General features: G+C 30.0%; 1 pseudogene; it reads left to right on the top strand.

The window, feature by feature from the left end:
- LOC117178592 overlaps positions 1-7,054 on the top strand; it is a 44,107-nt pseudogene that overhangs the window by 28,895 nt on the left and 8,158 nt on the right.

The raw sequence follows: 7,054 nt of genomic DNA, 5'->3' as shown, positions 1-7,054 counted from the left end.
ATGTATGTTTTTCTGTATGCACAACTGTGTGGTTATCGGAACTTTGTAAGCACAATAACTTTTGCATGTTTTTTCTAATCGAATCAGTCTTTGACAAAATAGACAAATTTAGAGCATTTTTAAAATTTAGGAAAATTTTTTTTAAAGTATTACAAATTTTTGTAAATATTTCTGTTATATGACAAAAAGATTTACAAATTATCCTAATAAAATCTTTTATTTTAGTAAAAATATACAACATTATACGCTTCTGACAATTTTGAAAGTTTTCAAAAAAGACAAACTTTTATCTAATTGGTTAAGAAATTTCAGTCCAAATTTTAAATAAATTTTAAATATATTTTCAAACTATTGTAATAAGGTTTTTTTTAGAAGTAAATTTAAAAAAAATTTAGCCAAAGTTTCTCGCACGAGATAAAAAGACTTGAAAATTATACTAATTGTATTTTTAACTTACATGACAGTTAAAAATATTATATGCTTGTAACATTTTTTTATATTTTCAGAAAATATAAAAAGCAATTTCTTTAAAGATTAGGAAACTTCAATTAAAATTTTCAATAGATTATAAACGTAATTTGAAACCATCGTAATAAATTCTTTCGATTAAACTAACCTGAAAATATCTGCCCGCTAAGTGCGCGACTGTTGGTTCTCGCGCTTTGCTCTCGGTCTTTGCATTTCTTCCACATATGTACACAGAACTTTTAAAATTAAAGGTTAACGGATCTACAACTGTAATTTGTGATTGTGAACCCTCTTTTCGTAAAGCTCTTTCGGCTTTAGCGAACACATTCTCACCACGTATCTCGTGCTTTGTACTCGACTTTGTACAAAATGTCAACTTTCTACATTATGCTCCATACTTTTATATCAGATATAATACATTTTTTATGTAACTTTGCCTGGGATTGCTAATTTACATATTGTAAAACAAAGTACAAATTGTATTTATCATGATTACTTTATTATTTGTTTCTTATTTTGCATAAATTTTATGCCTAGCTGCGCTGAAACTTGTATCATTTCAATAAATTCAGATCATTAAAATTCATATGCATGGAAATTGAAACATACTCATTCTTATTGCTTTGCTTTTATTGTGTTATTTTTATTTTTAATCATCTTTTTCAACTAGAAAAAAATCGGCGCCTTCTGTCGAAAAATTATTCACAACAAATATGTAGATCCTTTTTAGCTGAGCAAATTTTATCTATTCGTTTCTTTCATACCGTATATCGCTTTCCACACAATTAATTTATTTTATTTTCAATGTTGTTTTTTTACAAATAAAACAAAGCGACTCATCCTATAAAAAATTAATTTATGATAAATTTAGAGATCTTTTTCAGGTGTACAATTTTGTCGATTCATCTCTCCTCGTATCTTGCTTTGTTTTGCCACAAAATAGAGTTATTGCTTTGTCATTAGTTTTTGTGCGATCAGAATTGAAATTTTTGATTTTTCAACAAAATTCAAAAAGTTGCTAAGATAATATTGTATGGCCTTTAAAAAGTTACAATTTTCTTCTCTTGATTTTTTCTCATATCACCATTTGTTTGGCTTTAAATGTTAATTTTCGTTTGATTTTTTTGATTATAGCTTTAAATAGAATTTTAAAATCAAAGACGATAACGACGATGAGAGACGCCGACATGAGAACTCTTTTTTTTATTCAGGGGGCATCAAAACGCTGACATTTGATGAAATTCGTGAAAGTCAGTTTTTACATAAAACTAATACCTTTTCATTATTGATGAAAATGTTAAAAGTTAGATCATTTTCAACCTTATACAATTTTGCTTTGCAAGACGTCATTAAGTTTTTGTCGTGACCTTGAGTAGTTTTTAATAAGATTTAAAAAATAATCTTGATAATTTTCAACTCGATGCAAATTGAAAACATTCTATATTTATAATTTATATTCAAGTATAATAGATATATAGAGATATTTATAAAATGCAGTGAAATAATTTTTAATACCTTGTTCAAACTGACAAAAAATTTTGTAGAGTTGACTTATAATCAAACATTGAACGAACCAAATCAAAGCCTATAGATTAGTATCTCTCTTTAATAAATTAAAAAATACTTCTATTTTTTTAAATAAAATTAATTAAAAAATATATTTTCTTCTCATACATTGTTTTAAAGAAAACCATCTATAAAAATTAATTGTCGATAGCGAACCACGAGTGTCGCAATCAGAATGTCAGATTCGCGTGTGATTTGTGAACCATATTTAAAAATAAATTGAAAAACAATTTCAGTACCAATTTATCGCTGCAGTTCATGTAAGGTTTAAATAACAGTTTTTGATTTAGGTTACAATATTTTCGATATTTGAAAAAATACAAATTTATTTTAATCTGATGGAAATGATATGGATCCACATTTGATGCATAAGTTCACTTCTCATGTGTACGTTGTTAATTTAAACTTATTTAACCAGTGCAAGTTGTGAAATTTTTTAAGCAAAGAAAAAAATTTGCTATACATTCGTAACAAATGAAAGTTACAATACTAGGGACTTGATATTTCTGAAATAGATTTTTATTTATATTCTTAAAAATCAATCATTATTTATTCGACAGTGCGTTACGAGAAGAATGCCTCCAGAAATATCTGGTGCCACGCCATGTATTGACGAGGAAAAATCTAAGGATGCCGATTCTTTGTTCAAGCCACCAAAAAATACATACTTTGAAACTGATTTAAAGTGGATCAATATTATCGCAATCGCTATCTTGCACATTACGACAATCTACATTTTACTGACATTCCCGTACTCTGAAAAGAAATTACTTTTCTTCTTCTGTAAGTACTGTTAGAGATATATGTAGAGATATATATTTTAGAGATAATGCTGGTTGTTTAAACTATTTTATATACATATGTGTGTGTGTGTTTATATAGTGAAGAAGAAATGTAATACTTATGCATATAGTTATGTTTCTATTAGTGAATTACATTTTTTATTAAATATCATTTCCGATCGATTCTTACACTTGTTTTGGAATACACAAAACTGCTTTTAAATATCGTAATTGACATGGAAAAATGAACGATCACATACTTTTTTGGGGTGTACTTCCCGAAAGATCATACCTCTGATTAATTTGAACCTTCTTGTATCTCTGTGTTTTGAAGCGATGAAAATTCTAATGAATATAGGAGTGAATTCTATTTTCATGGGGGAAGCCATACAAAATCCATGAAAATCATGAGTTTTTGTGTTTATCTCAGTAAATAATTAAAAAAGGATTTAAAAGCTTTAAAAAAAAGTTTTAGATCTACTTAAAAATACATTTTTTATATAAACTAAAGTTTTTTCTGAAAAACCAACATTTTTCGAGAAAAGTAGGAAAATATTGGTACAAATGGTAGAATTGCTTGGAATAGAACTTATGGCACTCCAGCGAATATTCACCGAATTAATGTAGGTCACCTCCCTAAACCTTTCCAACGTCTCTTAGGGGGCAAGAAGTGTCCCCTGTGATTCGTCGCTGGAATAATTTAGGTCGCATTCTTACCCCTTTCCAACGTATCGTGAGGGAAAAGTACCTTTTCGACTAGCCATAAAATTACAGTGGGTCACATACCTCCCCCTTTTCCAGCGTCTTTTCGAGGCAGTAAGGTACCTCTGTTACTGGTTACGAAAATAATATAGGTCGCACACCTACCCCTTTCCAAATTTTAGGGGAGAGGAATCCCTGTGACTGATGATAGAAATAAATGAAGTCAAATACCTTTGACTTTTCAACTTATCGTGGACGGAAGGCACCACTGTGACTGTCCGCAGAAATAATTTCGGTCACATCATTGCCCCTTTTTAACATTTCGTAGGAGGGGGCCGGAAAGGCACCCCTGTTATTTGTCATAGAAATAAATTAGGTCACAACATTCCCCTCTAAATATTCGCTGCTCCTAACCATTCTATGAATGCGTATTCAACCTTCCATGAATTTTTCATAACTTTTAGGTCCATTTTCTCAAAAACTATTAGTTGTAGAGTAAAAATGTATCTTACATAAAATATGTATTTTTACAAGATCTACATCTTTTCAGCAAATTATAATAATTACTAACATAAATGCAAAAAACCATGATTATCATGCTTTTTTATATGGCTTTCAACATGAGAATAGAGTTTGCGCGTATTTTCACTATAATTTTCTTAATCAGCTAATAAAAATACATAAGTATTCGGAGTTTTAAATTAATCGGAGGTATGCGTTTTTAGAAAGTATGTCTCTTTTTTTAAATTATAGATAATCACAGTTGTTCAAAGTGTCTGCATACATTTTTTCAGATTTTGAATAATAGTTTCTCAACAAAAAACTATATTTCAAAGTTCACTGTGATTAAAACCTTTCAAATGCCCTTAACATTTACGAAATTTTTTGGGACTGTAGGCGATAACAAAGTTCCTAGCATATTGGTGCTAAGCTCATTAACGTACAAAACTTTGACCCTAAAAATTATCATTAATTCTTTAAGCAATCATTTTTTCTTCACATACTGTTTACATAGAAAGACGAAGGATAAACTTTACCTTGATTCCTACGTAAGAATTACCTAAGACAAAAATTAACTTCACAGCATAAGCTTTACACGAATATCGGTTAAGGTTCCATTTGTTTTTCCATGATATCAAATGTGTCTTCGGAGAAGTGAAGTTGTCTGAATAAAACTTGATCCTTTTAAAAAATTACCTACAACAAATTTTATCATTAGTTTTTTCTGTGTAACGTCAAAGTCACTCGAAGAGAATTTTCACGCTAATATTAGAATAGCTGTATTGTTCATCAACTTATAAATACATTGAAATAATAATGATAAATAATTTATTCTTTAAAGCATACATCATAATTGGTCATTCGTCTGGCTTTGGAGTAACTGCTGGTGCACATCGACTATGGACCCATCGAACGTATAAAGCCAAATGGCCTCTCAGGGTCATTCTCCTTTATTGCTACTATGAAGCTGGACTGGTAATAATGTTGTCAAAATAATCTTGTATTTTTGAATAAGAACTGAAATATTTTCCACGTGCAGGTAAAATAGATTTATAAATTCGTATGTTCATGAAATTTTTGCAACTGACATTCAATTTTAGCCACTTAAAATTGCAATTTTTTATAATCAATTGGAATTAAATAAATTGTCACCCTGCATAAAGACATAAGCGACATTATTTTCGACCGTATTACATTTTTTTAACAAATTCATTGCTCTAACATTAACATGTTTCAACATCTTAAAATACCATATGACTGTATGAATATTAATTAACAGCAAGTAAGAAAATTTGTTAACAATATTAAACTTCTTTAACATATTCCCCCCCCCCACCCATTATTTGCCAAGGAACTACCTACTTATTTTTTCAGAACCTCAAGCCTAGTTACATTTTTAAAAAACCTTCTTTCCCAGATACTGTTCTACTGAATTATAAAGGCAAGATTGGAGTGCACTTGGAACGCGTATCTGTTGGGTTTCGCGCTTCGCGCTCGATAATGATGGTATGCGCTTAGTCTTAGCACTTCTCCACCTTTCGTGCCAAGACTTTTTTTAATTGAAGGTCGAATAATGCCCATTTAGAATTTACTTATTGTAAATACTCTTTTATCAATGCATTGTATTGTATTTCTTATGTAATTTTTTTGTATATTGTGTCGTTTTTTCGTAAATTGAAATTTCTTTATTTTAATGTAACTTTTTACGATCTAAGAAAAACCATGCATAAATTTTGATATCTAACCATGCAGATTCAAATGCGCTCGAAATTCACTTTTGAGCACATAATGTACATCATTTCCAATAACTTCAAATTCTTTTATATGCACCACCAATACAATATTTTATACCTTAATGCTGAACAAGGGTATCATATGTCTAAAGAAGGGGGACTGAGAACATTTTCGTTCTGAATAAAGATTTTCAATAACGTTGGTGACCAATTTTCTTAGTTTCAAAAGTGTTTAAATGCACCACCAATAAAAAATTGTGCGCCTGTTAATTGACCGAGTTGCTAATTAGTGTCAAATGGCGGGTTGGGGGAAGGGGGCAAGTGAAAAGCTGGTGTTAATTACGTACTAATATGATTAAAATTGATTTTAAAGACAGCCATATACATTCTACTTTAAATGCAGTTTATTAAACTACTTAGAATTTTCACAAAAATTAAAAAATGTACTAGGTAGTGATGCATTAACAATAATTGTCCAAATAGTCACCCACGATGAACTTTGTTTTAGAAAAATGAATGAAATTAGATCAATACCGGATAATGGACTGATTTTTAAATTTTCTTAAATGCGCCGATCTTGAAAAAATTTCAATTTTCAAACAATCCGTATTGATTGACCTCCCGTGAATTAGCCAACGCCTAACTAAAATTACAATTTCAAGATTGCAAACAAACAAGAAAATTTCAAATAAAAAATAATCACCTCAGACACGTTTCCATGATTCGAGTTCATATAAGTCTCCACATATATCATTGTAAAAATCATCACCATCTCCACACTAATATCCAACAACCCCCAAAAACAACCCCTAGTACATTTCTCGAACAACGGCTCAACTGCATTTAACTAAAACGGCCCAAGAGTTTCAAATAAAAGATAATGAATCCGTTCCCGAATATCTAATTCATATCCCCATATCTACAGTAATATCCAACAACCCAACAAAACAACCCCTAGTACATTTAACGAGCAACGACTCAGCTTCCTTGAACTAAAAGGGCATAAGAATTTTAAATTAAAAACAATCATACCAGATCCGATCCCAAGACTAATTCGGAACATCGTCTCTGCAGGAATATCCAACAACCGTAAAAAGAAACCTGTAGTACATTTAACAAACACAGCCTTAGCTGCTTTCAAATAAAACGACTTAAGAATTTCAAATTAAAAATAAGCACCCCAGTAACCTTCCTTAAGACATATTACGAGGGTGAATCAAATATTAACCGGAATTCTTTTTTAATATTTATTTATTTATAAAACAATACAAAAATACTATTGATTATTTTTCTACATAGTCT

This window comes from Belonocnema kinseyi, chromosome 8 (assembly GCF_010883055.1).
Source record: "Belonocnema kinseyi isolate 2016_QV_RU_SX_M_011 chromosome 8, B_treatae_v1, whole genome shotgun sequence".
Classification (NCBI taxonomy): Eukaryota; Metazoa; Arthropoda; class Insecta; order Hymenoptera; family Cynipidae; genus Belonocnema; species Belonocnema kinseyi.
Note: the sequence above shows the minus strand (reverse complement) of the source record. Positions and strands in the feature narration are given on the sequence as shown.